Genomic DNA, 17,649 nt, shown 5'->3' with positions numbered 1-17,649 from the left:
ATAGTTCGAACCCCACTCATTATAAGAAAAATATTGTCAAAGGGCAGTACATAAGGTCAAGCAGGATGACTTTGAATAATGAGTAGTTATTCAAAGAAATGGGTTTACTAAGGTAGTTCTTTACAGCTAGGGAATATACAACTTGGTTGATAGACCAGGTAAAAAAAGAGGTATGTGAAAGAAGGCAGGACAAATTTAGGCCTATTTTGGGTATTAGCCTTGACAAACAAGAGAATGGGAACCAGGTTAAGCAGGATACATATGGAAATGCCTTAGTAATAGAGTATAACGGAAGCTCCAGCTTGGTCAGGTCTATATTAAACACTGAATGGAATAGATTCATTTCACTTACAGATCTTGAAAAAAATACCTAAGAGAGAATTAAAAGTGGTTTTTAGAAATTCATTTAGTTTGAACAATTTATTAGAGAAAGAAATGAGACAGAATAGTGCAACAAAGAAAAGGAAATGAACCTTTAAGTGTGACCACTGCTCCCAGTGTAGCCATACAATAAATAAGGAAAGTATATTTTTGGAAATTAGGAATATAACAATTATGAGTAAGGAATATAGTAACTGTGATTCCAGTGGCTTGGTCTATTTAGGTATATGTCAGGTTTGTCAAGCATTTTATATTGCCAAGACAAAGTGTAAACTTCGAAGAAGAATATACAAACATATTTATGAAATCCAGATTCACAAAGACACTAAAGCCCTATTTAAGCATAAACAAAAATGCAGTGAAGCTTATTACAAGTTTTTTGTCATTGAGCAGGTAAAAATGGATGGAAGGTGTGGTCTATGGGAAGAAACCATAGAATATAAAGAGTTATGGTGGCAGATCACTCTCCAAGCAAACAAATTTCCTGGACTTAATGACCACATTTCAATTGCCCCTGTGCTTAAATTAAGGGTGGCAATATGGTTTGAAACAGAAGAAAATGTTTGGTTTGATTTTTGTAATATGTACATGACTTTTTAACTTTTATAATAACTTTTATATTATGTATTTATATGTGTATTCATACAAAAACATTTTAGAAATTTTATGATGGAAACAGTTTTAAACATAATTTTAGTATGACTATATTTGTACACAGATGTTGATGCCAATTCACAATGCAATTTTATGTTCGGAGTTCAGAGTGTTATTAATAGAATGGCCACTAGAGGAAGCTTTAAGACCATTTTCTATACTTTACATGCAGTAAGGCTTAAATGTTTTACTAAAGTACATGACTTCATATTAATTTGTGAAGGATTTAACATAAAACATGAATCTTTAGACAGACGTATTCAGGTGACATGATTTATATGGTGGTATATGTACTTCTCATTCAGAGAAGGTTGTATATGCACACAGTCACTTTATATTTATTGCATTCTGTATTAATTGCCAATTAACATTCTTATGCTACTGGGTTAATTAACTCAATTCACCAAGTGGAGGGAGTATAAAAGTAATGATTCACAAGTCTGTCCGCATCTGATGAAGTAATTTACAAATAGGAGACGTTAATGCCTGGAGTGTATGTGTTTTTTGTTCGTTTTCAGTAAAGCTGTGTTTTCAAAGAAAACTGCTGGTATTCAATTCTTGGTGGTACCTGTGGATTCTGTTTGAAGTGAACTTTGGTTCCTTGGTGAATATTTTACTTTATAAAAAAATACTTCACTGACCTGCAACATAAAAACTATAAAAATCCAAAATCATTCCGGAGCTCTATAAACCAGCTGCTCAATCCTGACTGCACCACTCAACCACCTCCTACACTTAACACTAATAACAGCTCTGTCAACTGTGCTGATGCATTCAAAATGTATCTAATACCAACAACCTGACAACAGCATCACCAACCATTCCTCTTCATAACCTCTCCTTTCAACCAGTCCCACTAGCTACATAAAAACTATTACTTAAATTGAAATCAACCACCTTAGCCATGACAACCTACCTTAAGATGACTGCAGAAGTAATAGATTACCCCATCACAATTCTAATAAATCGCTCCATCAGTGAAGCACATGTCCTTACGCTCTGGACAAAAAAGTTACATCCTTCTTTTCCACAATGGAGGACATTCAACTGACCTGAACAACTACAGGCCCACTGCTATCCTCTCCCCCCATCAAAAATATTTAAAAAAATGCATCCACTCACAAATCTTACATTACCTCAAACAAAATAACCTCCTGTCTTCATCTCAGCATGGCTTCTGTCTCAAACCACAGTACCTCTAATACTTTACTTAGTTTTACCAATGCAGTAAACACAAATAGGAAACTGAGCATCTGCCCTCTTTCTTGATTTATCCAAGACCTTTGCATGGTATGTCAGTCTATTCTCCTACACAGACTTCATAACCTAGGACTCAACACCACTGCTATATCATGGTTTCATAGCTAACTCCAAAATAGAGCTCAGGCTATCAAGTGGCAAAAAGACATCTCATCCTTCCACCCCATTCCAATTCCTGTACCACAAGGATCAATCTTGGGACCCTTTCTCTTTAACTTCTTCATTGATGACCTACATAAAGTCTGTAAAACTGCACCCTAGTACAGTATGCAGATGACGCCACGGTTATCTGTATCACAAAAAGCATCAACAAACTATACAAACTTACCCAGGAGTCCTTCTCCTCTATTGAAACCTTGCTGACATCTGCCCAGATATTCCTAAACCCAAGTAAATCCAAACGAATCAACAAACCCTTCTTCACAGTTACCTCATCCAACAAAACAAAAACTGAACTCGTCACACATACTAAATTGCTAGGCATCCGTGTAAATGATAACCTAAAATTTGATGCACACATGCAAAATATAGTGAAGAAATTAAACCAAAAGCTAAATTATCTCTATTAGGCCCAACCCTTCCTCTCAGACATTACACTATAAGAAAACACTTTGCCTTCTCTCTCCTCTTGCCTACTCTATGTATTCTGCACTCATCCTTAACAACATTCAAGTGATCATGCTAAGCAAACTTGAGCAATGTTACTAGAAAATAGCATAATTCACCGCCAACCTTCCAAATAGAACCTAACACTGTGCCACCCAAAGGGAATTACAGTGGTTGCAATTCCCACATTATCCAACCTACTTACAACTTCCACAAATCCATAACATTGTATATGAATTGTAACAGCTGTCCATCCATTTCCAACCTCATACAAATACATAACCCTTCCAGACCACTACCATCATCAGACAAATACCTAATATGTATCTAAACCTAACAATCTTGCTGGCAAATCACTACTCTATTACAATGTTGCTAAATCATGAAATTCCATCCCACCAGCAATATGACAAGAACACTCCTTAAAATCATTTAAAACTGAACTAGAGTCCTACCTAATCATTTGCCAACTGTGTACATGAGATGATCCTAAATGATCTCCAAACCCTTACTATCATTACTGTTTTATTTAACTGGCCATAATAATATGTCTTCACAATCTCTAACTATCGGACTATCATCTACCTCTCTCCACTACTACCTCTAGTTCCGTTTTACACAGACCTCATCAATACTCCCTCAAAGTTTGTAACCATCTTCATCCTGTAGTTACTTCACTGATTTCTACTCAATATCTACTTACAGCTGATTCCATTTGAAAGTAACTAGACTCTTATAAGCTCATTATTAGCTAATATGTTCTTGTTTTAATGGTCATGTTTTCGTTAACTGTCATATCATTACTGAAGATGAGAGAGCACGTGCTATGTACTGTATCTTTAAGAAGCACATCAAAGACTGAGCGCGCATGTATAAATGTCAAGCACGTGCCATTCCTAGTGCCATTTCTGAGAGTGCAGCCAGAGAGTAAGCATGAATGATTACAGCAGTTATTTTTATAAATTACTTAAGTTAAAGTCAGTTAACTTCGATCGTGATGTGTTTGTATAAAATAAAGATGCTTAAACAGAACCCACAAAGACTCTCCTATTGTGTACAAAGTAGGAGAGTGACATGGTGTCAGAACCGGGATCGCTGAGAATAATATTCAGACATGACAGTGAAGGTAAACTAAAAGAAACGAGTATGAAAAAGAGCCAGAAAAGAAGCAAAAGTAATGAGAAAATGCACAAACGATTTCATAAAAAGGACAAAACGGGGCATTACAAGTGCACAAAATGCATTATTAAACAAATGGGAGACTTTAAAGGCTTCTTAACTAAGGGAAATGTTTAAAGCAAAAGTATTAGATGAAACAATTAGAAAAGTAAAGCAAGCATGTTTTAAGGCAAAACGAGTATGTTTGAGGCAAAATTGGTATGCTTAGAGTAAAATGAGCATGTGAAAAGTACAATGGGCATAAAAAGTGATTAAATGAGCAAAGTGAATATAATAATGGCAAAAAAGGCACATTAAGTTTAAATAAGGCAAGGTGACTGCATGTTTTTTGGCAAAGCGCTGTGTTTTGGCATTACTATGACTTTGTATTATATCAGCGGCATAACTGAAGTTATTCAAAGCATCTCAAAGTGTGTAAAAGTGCTTACAGTGTGTGCTTATTACTGTGTATGTATTTTGAAAAGTTATTTGTGTGTAAAGTGCAACTATTTTGTGAAGTGCAATTAAAGTATAGCCATTTTCAAGAGTTTCTTGTGATGGGTGTGTCTGTTCACAAAGTGCCGCCATTACAGGGTGTTCCTTGCACTGTAAAGAATTGCCTAGAAAGGTACTGCCATTTTGGGGAAATTTTGGCTTGTTATGTACAGTTTATTCGCAAAGTGCCATTACTTCGAAATGTTATTGACTCTGAGCTTCTATTGCCCAGTTAATTCGCAAAACGCACTCATTTGAAGTGTTTTTTAAAATTATGATAAACGAAAAAATGCACTGTGTGAGGACAAAACTGCACCGGACAACCGAGAACCTACTACCAGCTTTATTGAACGTTAAACGTTTGACAATCACCACGTTTTTCGTCACATCACATCGTCATCATCACATCATTGATTCATCATTTTAAATTTCATTTATATACACTTATTTCATTCTCTATGAGAATACCAAATAGTTTTTTATTAAAAGTTATTCGATTTTTATAACAATTTTATATATTGGTTTGGATTTCAATGTATTTATGTTATTGAGAATCAAATTATTTCATTTTGATTCTCTAGATGTCAGGCATTTCAAGTTTATCTACATTCATTCATATTCATGAGCATTGTTCAATAAGATTTTTATTGGCCAGTTTGAATGAATGGTCAGCATATATATATATATATATGGGTGTTAATTACTGTTGTATTTGTCTGATGAAGTCTAATTGTATGTGATGAAAAACGTGGTGATTGTCAAACGTTTAACGTTCAATAAAGCTGGTAGTAGGTTCTCGGTTGTCCGGTGCAGTTTTGTCCTCACACAGTGCATTTTTTTGTTTTTTTCATTTATTGGTTTATTGTTTGCACTGCACTTCGTTTTTTGATTTTAAAATGATGATAAATTACTTTACTGGTACAGTAAGTTCAAAAGTGTTATGGTGTCCTAGAAACGTATTTCACAAAGTCCAGTTACACAGAGGCTTGCATCGTGCAGTTATTTGATGTGTTTCTTATACTGATAAGAGGTGATTTTGTGCAATACAGTAATTTCAAGAGTATTACAGTGCCTGAGAGATACTTATTTCACATAATTCAGTTATACAGAGGCTTGTTGTGCTATTGACCGAAGTTACAGATGCTGGCATAAATTTCTGGCATATGTGTATGCGTATGTGTTCGAGCTTATTTGTAAACCCCTTACCTCTTGTATTTGATCAGAATATTGCAGAGAATTGGATAGGGTTGGGAGGTTGGCATAATGGTTAAGGTGTTTACCTTACAAACAGAAGGTGCAGGGTTTGATTCTCATATGTCCCACAAGGGCAATTAGCCTAGTAGTAATCTATGAACCTAAGAATATTTGAGCAAGAGTATGATATTTTTATACAAGCAGCTTATTCAGATAAAGATGCATGCATCAGGGCATTCATTTTGCTAAACCTAGGTGGGACTGAGGCCATAGAAAGAGAGTGTTCATTTGTGTATGCACCTGCAGTATATGAAGGAGATGGTGAAAACCATCATATTGTTGTACAGGCTGACTTAAGAGAAGACCCCGTGTGTTTAAGGCGCAAGTTCAGAGAAATGTGAAACCCCCAGATGAATATTATATTAAAGAGGCATTTAAGGAGACATTTGTTTTATATGAGAGATCAGAAACCAGGGGAAACTTTTGCAGCTTATATAACAGATCTGAGAAATAAGGCTAAAATGTGTCGGTTTGGTAACTTAAAAGAATAGTTGATAAAGGACAGCCCCGTGTGTGGTATTAATAGTGCTACTGTGAGAAAGATCTTGCTTCCTGACAATGATATTGAGTAAAAACACAGAAATTTGTCAAATCCATGAAGTGACAGAAAAGCACACAATTATGCTTGCAAGTGACAAGAGCATGGTTTTGGCAGGCTCCAGAGTAAATGCAGACAGCATGCAACACATGGCCAAAAGAAGCAGGCCTACTAAGCACTTGGCAGCTACAATCCCTGCTGTCTCATCAAGAAAACCCTGTAGTTTTCCAGCAAGTTCTAAGACAAATTCAGTTAGAGGTGAATGCTCAGTACATTACAATCATGAATCTGCAAAACCCAAGTCCACCTTCATTGTTTACTGTCGCAATTGTGATGCAAAGCATGAGTCTAAAAGAGAGAAATGCATAACATTTGGTTAGCAATGTCAAAAGTGTAAAAAATGTAACCATTTCCAAAAAGTTTGCAAATAAAGTAAACCTCACACAGTTGTAAAAAAAGGTCACACAAAAAAGCAGATTGATCAAGTAGGGACACAGCAGTCAGCTTTCTATGTAGATGGTATATCAGTAATTGGTGAAAGCGTTGATGTAGTAAATTTGTTGGCAAAAAGTCAAGTGTTCTGTACTGTCCAGATCAATGGTAAATCCACAGAGCTTAAAATAGTCACTGGTTCAAAGTGTAATTATATCTGCAGACACATTTGCTAAAATGAGAACTAATGAGCAACTCAATGTGGTAAGTAGTGCGAAACTTGTTGATTATGGAGGTGACGAAATTTAAACCGAAGCTTCAGTGATGGTTTCATGTTATTTGGCCAAGAACTGTTGCGACTTGTTATTCTATGTAGTCAGAAGACCAGTACAGTCTTTAATGGGTCTCAAAGATAGTTTCAGAATGAATCTGCTTTCTTTTACCAAAGAAGTTCATCACGTAAGTGCATCTCCTAGTTCTAATTTTTCTGAAGTCATTTTCTCAGAGTATGCTGATGTTTTTGAAGACAGGTTTGGACAAACTTCCAGTTGTGTATTCCAAAACATTAGACCTAGAGGTCACTCCAGTAGTCAGACCAGCAAGAAGAGTTCCGATAGCTATGCAAGATAAAGTTAAGGCTCAGATGGATAAAATGGTGCAGCAAGGTGTGATTTGTGTAGTTTCAGAACAAAATGAATGGGTGTTATCTATGATAGCAGCTCACAAAAAAAGACTCAGATGAAATCAGAATATGCATTGACCCAAGAGATTTTGAACAAAGCATTGAAAAAATCATATCATCCAATACACACAGTCGAAGAGGTCGCAGCTCTAATGCCAAATTATACTGTATTTTCTCTCTTGGATACATAGAGTTCATTTGGCAAATGATGCTTGATCACAAATCCTCATTTCTAACCACATTTGGTACCCGTTTGGCAGATACAGATTTCTAAGGATGCCATTTGGATTAAATTCTACAAGTGAAGTCTTTCAGCATGCTATGCAGCAATTTTTTTCAGGTTATCCTTGTCCCATAACAGTTGCTAATTTATTGGTTGGAGGCGATGGTGAAGCAGAGCATGGCAGAAACCTAAAGAAAGTTCTAGACAGAGCACGTGAAGTGAGCTTGAAGCTCAATCCTCTTTAGTGTAAATTCAGACTTCCAGAAGTTATATACAGTATGTAGGTCATTTATTTACCAGTACTGGCTTGAGACCTGACCTGACCAAGGAAGCAGCTACTCTTGACATGTCAGCGCCAGACAATGTTCAAGCTCTACAACGTTTATTAGGCATGGTCAACTATTTAGGCAAATTTATACCAGATTTCAATGAGTTGACAGCACCTTTAAGAGGGCTAATGTGCAAAATGTTGTATGGTCATAGTTAGAACAGCACCAGAAAGTATTTGATGACATCAAGCAGAAAATTGCCACCCCACCTAGATTAAGATACTATGATGTGAACAAACCAGTTACTCTTTCCTGTGATGCTTCAAAATTTGGTCTAGGTACAGTTATATCTCAAGAGGGCAGACCAGTAGCCTGTGCATCTAGAACACTTACCGAAACTGAGATGCAGTATGCTCAAATTGAGAAAGAACTTTCGGCAATAGTATTTGCATGTTCCAAGTTTCATGATTATATTTATAGTGAAACTATTCAGATTGAAACCAATCACCAACCTCTAGTTACTATTCGAAAGAAAGCTATGCATTCAGCTCCAGCAAGATTACAAAAGGATGATGCTCAAATTGCAAAAGTACAACTTCAAAATGGTCTAGAAGAAAGGCAAACTTCTCTGTCTGGCTAATACCTTATCCAGATCACCTAGGAATATAATGGAAAAGCTTGACGCAGAGACTTTTGACTTTGACGTGATGGCAGTGTGTAATTTTTCTACCACTAGACTTGATGAGTTGAGAGATCACACAATGACTGATTCAGCTTTGCAAATGCTCAGTCACTACATTAATGTTGGATGGCCATCAAAGCAATCTAGTGTACCACTTGAAGTGGAAATCTATTTTATTTACAGAGATGAAATGTTGATGTAAGATGGCATTATTTTAAAAGGTCCTAAAATTGTTATTCCTGCTTGCTTACAACATGAGTACCTCCAAATTTTGCATTGTGGTCACCCAGGTTCCACATCCACCAAGAGACAAATGAGAGAATTAGTATTTTGGCCTTCATTAGTGAAATACATTGATAAAGTACTTTCTTCTTGTTCAGTATGCAATAGTGCTAGATCACACTTGCAAAGAAAACCACTTCAGCTACATCAAGTTCCTGAACTACCTTGGTCGACAGTAGCCACTGATATCTTCAAGTGGAACAATCAACACTACTTGGTATTGGTAGACTAATGATTGGATTGGCTTGAGATTGATCTACTACCTAATCTAACATTTAAAACTGTTATCACTAAGCTGAAACATAATTTCTCAGTCCATGGTAGACCGCACAGTTATTTCTGACAATGGTACTCAATTTACTAGCCAGTTGTTTCAGAAATTTGCAAGAGATTGGGACTTTCTACATTTTACTAGCAGTCCTGAGTATCCTCAGTCTAATGACCTAGCTGAGCATGCTGTGCAGAGTGTGAAACAACTACTTGAAAGGTCAAGATGTGACAATTCAGACTTTTTTAAAATCTGCTTAACCTTAGGAACGTACCCCATGATGATGTTCTCGGATCAACTGCTCAACAACTTCTTTCCAGGCAAACAAAAACTAGCTACCTATTCCTACCAATCTACTAAAGCCTAAAGCCAAGGATAATAAGACCATCAAGCCTCAATTATTTAAGAAGCATTCTATATAGAAATCATCATACAAGTTGAGCAAACATCTTTCTCCATTAAGGGAAGGAGAAATGGTCAGACTTCATAGGTCAAATTATTGGCAAATGCCCTGAACTGAGATCCTATCTTATAGACTCAGAAGGTACGTAGTACAGTTGAAACCATAAACATCTATTACCTGTACCAGAATCATTATCACAACATTGTTATAGCATCTAAATTTCTGAGTGAACCAAACAGGCTTCATGCCTCATGAATGGAGAAAAGCAATAGTCATTTCTCTGCACAAAGGTAGGCCATCTACAGACCATGGAAACTACAGACCCATGTCTCACTAGTCTTATATGTAAAGTCATGGAAATAATTATCATGGAGATGATCAATAGGGATATAGTAAACCTCCAGACACTGGACCCACCCAGTTTGTTTTCGTCAGGGGCAGATCATACCTACTCAACCTGGTGGAATTCTTTGAGAAGATCACCAAATCAATGGGTGAGGGCAAAATAATGCCTACCTTAACCTGGACAAGGCATTTGACACAATACATCACTAGGGCATTGTTGACAAATACAGTAGGTTAGGTACAAACCCGTATGTCACCCAGTAGATAGCCATCTGTCTCACAGACAGGATCCAGGAAGTTAGAACTGGGGAGTCTACCTCTACAAAGAGGTCAGTCACAACTGGAGTCTCTCAGGGATCAGTCCTTGTACCGCTCCTTTTTGGCATTTGATTCTCAGAAGTCAAGGCCAATGTCAGTGGTCTCTGGCTGACTAAATTTGCAGATGATTGCAAATTAGGAGCTGTCATTTAATCTCACACTGACACAAATGTTCTCCAGGAGGGGCTGACACAGACAAACAACTGGTGTCAGAGCCATGGACTAAAACTAAATGCCAAGAAATACATAATAGTATCCTTTGGGAAGTCATCCATCCCTGGTAACTGTCACGTTGACAAGACACCCCTTAGAGGTGACCCAGTAGTCAGGAACTTAGGGACATACATAGATAGCAATCTAGCCTTTGATCCTCATGTGTCTGCAGTGGTGAGGAAATCGTTCTATGCTGCACAACCTATAAACAAAGGCATGGCATATAAGTCCAAGGAAATCATTGTTCCACTGTATCTGTCATTCATCAGACCTATCATTGAGTGCATTGCCCCCTTTGGTATGTACCTAACCAGGCATATCCAACAACTGGAACGTCCACAGAGGTTCCTCACTAAAAGAATACCGGGAATAAGTAATATGTCCTATGCAGCCTGCCTCAAGGCCCTATCTCCCTGTATTCTGTCTCCTACAGGCTTTTGAGGGGAGATCTATGCCTGGCATACAGGGCATTGTCAGACCCCACTCTTATGGACCTCCTGCTTATTCACAAAACAAACAATACCAAAATTACCCATTCTAAATACTTAAACCTTGCCTGCGATATAAATAGGACCTGCTGTAGAGATAGGTATGTATCCCAGCGACTACCCTGTCTATGGAACAGGCTCCCCATCCATGTGAAGCAGAGTTCCTCCCTAACCCAATTCAAGTGCAACTTGGACAATTGGATGGGAAACCGGAACTACATCCCTGATTTGCATGTCTCTAATGCAAACAGGTAACCTGTAAATGGTTCATCTCCCAGACCCATCCTTACACTTATCAAGGGTATCAGAACTTGTCAGAGATTTAGGAATCATGGCTTGGCTTAAAAAGCCCCTTGTGGTTGTTAGCCTAGTAAACACCAATGAACCTATGAACCTATGTTGTTCCCATCCCAGAGTGTGTTCCTACCTTTCATTTCATTCCTGAAGATGTTCCAAGGAAGTCAAAGATCAAACATTTTTCAGAGACATCTCCAGTAGTTAAGCCCAATTCGCAGTTTTATGTCACACTTTATGGACAAATATCTAAGCACAGTGTGAAATATATACCAACATGGAATGGATGTAACTGTATATATATATATATATATATATATATATATATATATATATATATATATATATATATATATACACATGTATCATATCTTGTATGAATGCACAACTGATATTTGTCTGTGATATCTGCATGCCAAAAAGTTTCATAACATTGAATGTTTTGTTTTCAAGAGGGAGGATGTAGATCAGAGAGCACATGCTGTGTGCTGTGTCTTTAAGAAGCATGTCACAGACTAAGCGTGCACATATACATATCAAGCACGTGCCATTCCTAGTGCCATGCTGGTGCCATGTGCTATATCTTTAAGAAGCATGTCACAGACTGAGCGTGCACGTATGCATATCAAGCACGTGCCATTCCTAGTGCCATTTTGAGAGTGCAGCCAGAGAGTAAGCATGTATGATTACAGCAGTTAGTTTGTATATAAGTTACTTAAGTTAAAGTCAGTAAACTTCTATAGTGATGTGTTTGTATAAAATAAAGATGGTTAAACAGAAGCCATGAAGACTATTCTATTGTGTCTATAGTTGGAGAGTGACAATTACTATTCTATACATGTTTGTTTACAATTTTGTATCTATATTTCCTATTATATTTATATACATATATTATTATTAGTTATTAACTGTCATATAATTACTAGTCTATGTATGTATGTATGTATGTACATTTATTATGTAAATCTTGTATAACTGCCTTCTACTCATTCTGTAAAATGGGGCATTTCTCCCCAGGCCTCCTGTGAAAATGGGACTTGTGCCCAGTTGGACCTTCCTGGTAAACAAAAACAATAAATGAATAATAAATAAATGTATCTACCTTATTCATCTAGCAACCATTTCCTTAGCTGATATTGTATAGCAGTATTAAACACACTAACAGATCCTCCCTATTTAAGTTTAAGGAATGAGGATGGGACCGTGGTTTGAAACCCGTAACTTCTTATCCTGCTCCATATTGTCCACATGTCTAATGTAACATTACAATGTGCAGAACCTTCTTCCTTAAAGACCTAATGACCTTCTAACTTTTTACAGAACTGCTCAGGCCATTTACTTTCCAAGAAATTATTCTCATGTAAAGAAATTAAGTATTTTCTATCGTCCTGTACCTCTTAAGTCCAGAGGTTTTGCTAAATCTCATCCTACTCGCCCTCCTCTTTTCTGCAGTAATTTCCAGTAGTCATATATTTTTTCAATTTGGCCACTTCATTTAAGGACACATATTCCACAGCAATCACAAAAGTGCTGGCTTAATCCTTTTGTACTAAAAATATATATTCACTTTTGTATTGGTGACCCCTGAATAACATCAAAACAATTGTAATGTTATTAGTGTGAAAATATTCCGACTCACATTGATATTAAATAAATAATCATAACAATTCAGGTGATTACAAGATATACTTATCTCCACACCACTGAAGATCAGGGGAAAGTCTCCATCATGGGAACATTGCCATGGAAGCCTGATTATCCACTGACAACTGCATAATGTGAGATGTGAACGCTACTCCCACTCTCAGAGTAAAAAAAAATCTTTACCCTCTGAGATGGCCATTTCAAACATTGCACAAATATAGTTCTTGTATAACAGCAAGACTGAGTATCACCACATGACAACAGGTTCTTATGATACAGTTCAGAGATCCAAAAAACAAAGGGAAAAAGGGAAGGAGGAGGGGTGGGAGAAAGGGGGGGGGGTAAAAAATGTAAGCAATATGGATCATGCAAATGTAACATTAGAGTACAACTTTCCAACTTGGAAATGTCTCATTAATGTAAATGTTAGCTAAATACCATGCAGAGCATGTTATCTCAATTCTTATGTCTATTCTCATTTCCAGAGCAGAAGGATCCCATCTTTATTATTTATTTGTTATTTTTACCATTAAGTCTCTACCTTTATTTTTAGTTTAATATCTGAAAGGGGTTTTATGACTTTAGAGGGGTTTCCCCTTGATCAGTGATGTCTTCACCCTGGTGTGTTATCTCTGTGGTCCTACTGGGCTCAGTCTAATGGTTCCCATTCTCTTAATGTTCTTTGTGCCTCTTTCAGGTCTGTACAAATGTAGCCACTGAAGGGAAATAATTTAAAATAAGATAGATATATTGTTGTTTGTCTTTCGTCTTTTCCCAGTTAGGGATTGCCACAGCGGAACTCCTGTCCACTAATGATTGGCAGTAGATTTTCACGAACGCCGAGGTGCCAGCTCGACATTCAACCTTCAACAAAGGCACACCCATTTACGCATGTCTTTCGAATGCCCACCCAACCACAGGGAGGACATGCAGACTCCACACAGAAGGCACTCCCTGCACTATAACTGAGAATCGAACGGGAAAACCTCTTGCTGTGAGGCAACAACGCTACCGCTGTACCACCATGGATTTTAAAATAAGATAGATATAGTAACTTAGATTTCAATTATTTACATCAGCAAAGCTGTATTGAGGGGATTAATTTATTCCTTTCTGTATGGGTTCGTGCACTAAAGCCACATTCCACCTAAACTGACATCTGTACAGTACACCTTTTTTCCAGCATGCCAACATTTAGATGACACATTCTCTTTCATCTCCTTACATGGTAAAATAAAATAAACTCACGTTTTCCTACTTTCTTTAGCACTGATGCTTGCCTTGTAGGGAAAAGATGATGCTCTCATTCTATTGCCAATTCATGGACAAGAATATCGGTTTACTTCACCAGCAACTGCCATACCTGACAGTCTTAGTTTTTTCCTACACGAGCTGTCTTCAAAAACTGTTGCCAGAAATTTAGATATGCACCTATTATAAATCAAGTCTGCATTCTGTGAAAGAACTTGCTCCTCTTCAACTTATTTCATTTCACTTCTGGACAAAGTCATCCAGTTTCAAACCTATCAAATTCAACTTCTCTATAATCATTTATGAAGGAGGATTCTGACTGTCCTGCATGTTGGCATTGTGAGCTTGTGTATTTACCATGGGTTCTGTTAATTAATACGCCCTTCCTGTTTCTTGAGTCACCAGAGATATTATTAAGTGAATGCAGTCCTGGCGAGCACCTTAGTCATCCCGTTTTATTTATTTTTTGCACCATGATATTTGCATTGTTTCCAACTGCCAACACTTCTACCAAACTGACAGTGAAAGAAAAATGGAAACAAAGGGTATTGCTCTTTACCTAGATGTGCTTATCTTAGAAAAAACTGTGAGAAAGAGCAGAAACTGCTGTCTGTACACTGCTGCCATTACCAGAAGTCATTGCTATTTTGAAGGCATATTTAGTCTGTTATGTGTAAGTAAGATGTACAAACAGTGGTACACCCAGTATGACTGAATGATAGAGAAATCTGAGCAGTAAAGGCAGTACAGCTGAGTAAGCCAGAGGTGATGGAGGTGATGTGCCTGAGATGGACAGTTGGACGCACACTGGGAAAGGAATTACAAAGAAGGACATCAGGGCTGAAGCCTAAGTAGCTCCAGTTGCAGGGAAAGGCAAACAGAGCAGATTAATGTGGTTCAGGCTCATGCAGGAAAGCATAAGACAATTTGGGGGAGAAGAATTGAAGAGACAGAAAGAAGACAAGAGGAAAGAAGGATATCCAGCAAAAGATAGGTGAAGTGTGTGATTGAAAATATATGAGTCAGTCAGGCAAGACTGTTGAAGATGGTAATAAGTGGCATTGAATTGAAAGAGATGATGATTATTCAAATAGCACCCTAATCTCATATCAAAAATGGGAAAAGGGGATTGATGATGATAATGACGGTAATGATGATGATGATGGTGGTGGTGATGATGATGATGGCGATGCTTATTCAGCATGTGTAAGGGCAGGGGTGTTATAAAACAGGAGATTTACAGCATTTGTGAGAATAAAAAATAGGTTAAAATGGATTTCTGTGGATTTTTCTAAAAATGCAAAATAAATGTTCTGCATTTCAGTGTGTAGAGTGCACTCAGTTTAAACTCAGTTACTTGACTTGGCAAAAACATATAGCTTGGCAATTGTTGTTAATAAGAATTAGAAGTAAAATATTTTATCTCTTATAAACTGTGCAGCTTTGTAAAATTATCTACAAGCAGGTCAAGACGAACTCTTGTATGCAGCTGTGTCTCAACATGTTACACAAGATAGGCCAAGGAGGAAAGAAGTTATTCTTCAGGAACAGATGTTTAAAATATGGAAAACAGTTCTGTCAACAGACCAGCTTCAAAGGAAAGACTTATTATTCTGGCAAATTATCTAAACTGCTGATGCAGGCAGAAAAGACACTATAAAGTTTGGGACTTTTTCTTTTGCATCAGAGACTTTGATTATTCTATTCTTGCAAACCTGATGCTGTAAGCTGAAGTACGTTTTTGATGTATATACCTTTCATTGTTAAGCTAGATGTAAACCTTGTGTGCAGTAAATTAATGTCGTAACAGCAGAACTGTCTCAGTGTCTTCACTGAGTAAAGGTACAGACTACCTGAGTAGTGTAGGTTAACAGCATTGTCAGAGTTCTTTACTGAGAAGTCCGCAGACTGTATGTTGGCCTGTCTCCTGCTGTAGATCAGTTTAAGATTATCTAACTCAAATGTCTGAAACATTTTAATTAGTGCTTTTCAAGTCATCAATAGTAGAATAATAGAAGCACTGCAGTTTTATAGTACTTTGTACAGAACCAAATTAATTTGTTAGTGTAAGTGGTTGACAGCATAACAGTTGCTTCAAATATGTCAACATTGCAATTATTGTCATCTAGCTGAAGATGAATGCCTCCCCTTGTCTGCCATTTTTGAAATAGAATCAGAGTCAAGGGAGAGACCCAACAACAGAATTGCTTTAAAGACAGTAATTATGATGGCATTTTGAATTTTTGAGAAGTACTTCTAAAGGTACAGGAATTTCAGAGTCAGTTTTGCAAGGGTTGCAGAGTGAATGGATGCTATGTGGATGATTGCTTAAGAGATAGAGGGCAAATATTTTATACCTGTAATTGTAAGAAGCAATTAGCTTGTATAACTATGTCTATAAAAATAAGGCTATGAGGAGTGAAGTGGAGGTGACTAGGGGAGGAAAGTCAGGCAACCCCAACAATCAAACATGTAATTAGTCGACAAGTATGTGCATACCTTTGCACCAGTAAGACCATCTGCAACAACTATAATGACCCAAGCATCCTCAATAATGAGTTGTATTATGTTTTACTTAATCTGCACCTATCTGAGCTGTATGTAGGTAACACAGGTTGTAACATTGACACTCAGAAGCTAACCAGTGCAGTACACAGCAAACTACAGAACATAAGTGACCACCTGCATTTGGGGATACCATAATATCCTTGAGTTTTCTGCTTTTAAAAACTATATTTCTTGTTAGTCAAGTATGTTCACAAAGCCAGTAACAAGAAGACATATTCTAGGAAAGTGTGGCTGCTTATCATACAGTATGAATACCACAAGAAACCTTCTGTCATTTAAGCTTTCCAGATGTATATTTATCCACACCCTAAATACTCACATTCATTGTCAGCAGAAACATTCTATAATTTTTTAGAGAAAAGACTGTGATATGGCAAACCTGTTAACAATTAACCTAACAGTTGTGAATGGTAAGTTTTATTTTCAAACAATAATCAGTATCACCTCTTAAGGAAGTAAAATTTATCAGGTTTAGTACATGAAACACCAAATCACAAAAATATAAGCAGTGTCCTGAATGTCTGATTAGTGCAGCATCTGTGTAACACCTGTTTTATGACATTTAAGTGTTCATAGATGCTGTTACATAACCTGCAAGTTTTAACCGCCCAGACTAAAACAACTCTTGTAGCTTGCTACAGATATTATCATTTTTAAATTGCAATGAACTTGGACTCTTAACAATAAATGGCTTAGAAATAACAATATGTTCAAAACCAGATGCTTTGAAAACACAATCACAAGTTGAACGTCTATATAAAGGAAATGTATCCTTTCTATATGCAAGTAGAAACAACATGTGACTGGGGGATCATGGCTGACATTTAGCTTTGAAAGGAACAAACTAGGGTTTGAACATTTGGAGAAGGTAAGCTTTCTATTTTTTTTAATTGTTAAGCTTTTGTGTTCTTTATAGAAGTTAATATTTACTATACATGTTT

At 37.0% G+C, this 17,649-nt stretch overlaps 1 protein-coding gene across 2 annotated transcripts in view; it reads left to right on the top strand.

Moving 5' to 3' along the window:
* Positions 1 to 17,649, top strand: part of LOC122791715 (intelectin-1a-like) — a 655,125-nt gene that overhangs the window by 634,373 nt on the left and 3,103 nt on the right. The window lies entirely within an intron of this gene.

This window comes from Protopterus annectens, chromosome 17.part0 (genome assembly GCF_019279795.1).
Source record: "Protopterus annectens isolate FY-2018-M chromosome 17.part0, PAN1.0, whole genome shotgun sequence".
Lineage (NCBI taxonomy): Eukaryota > Metazoa > Chordata > Ceratodontiformes > Protopteridae > Protopterus > Protopterus annectens.
The sequence above is the reverse complement of the archived record's forward strand: the minus strand, read 5'-3'. Positions and strand labels throughout refer to the sequence as shown.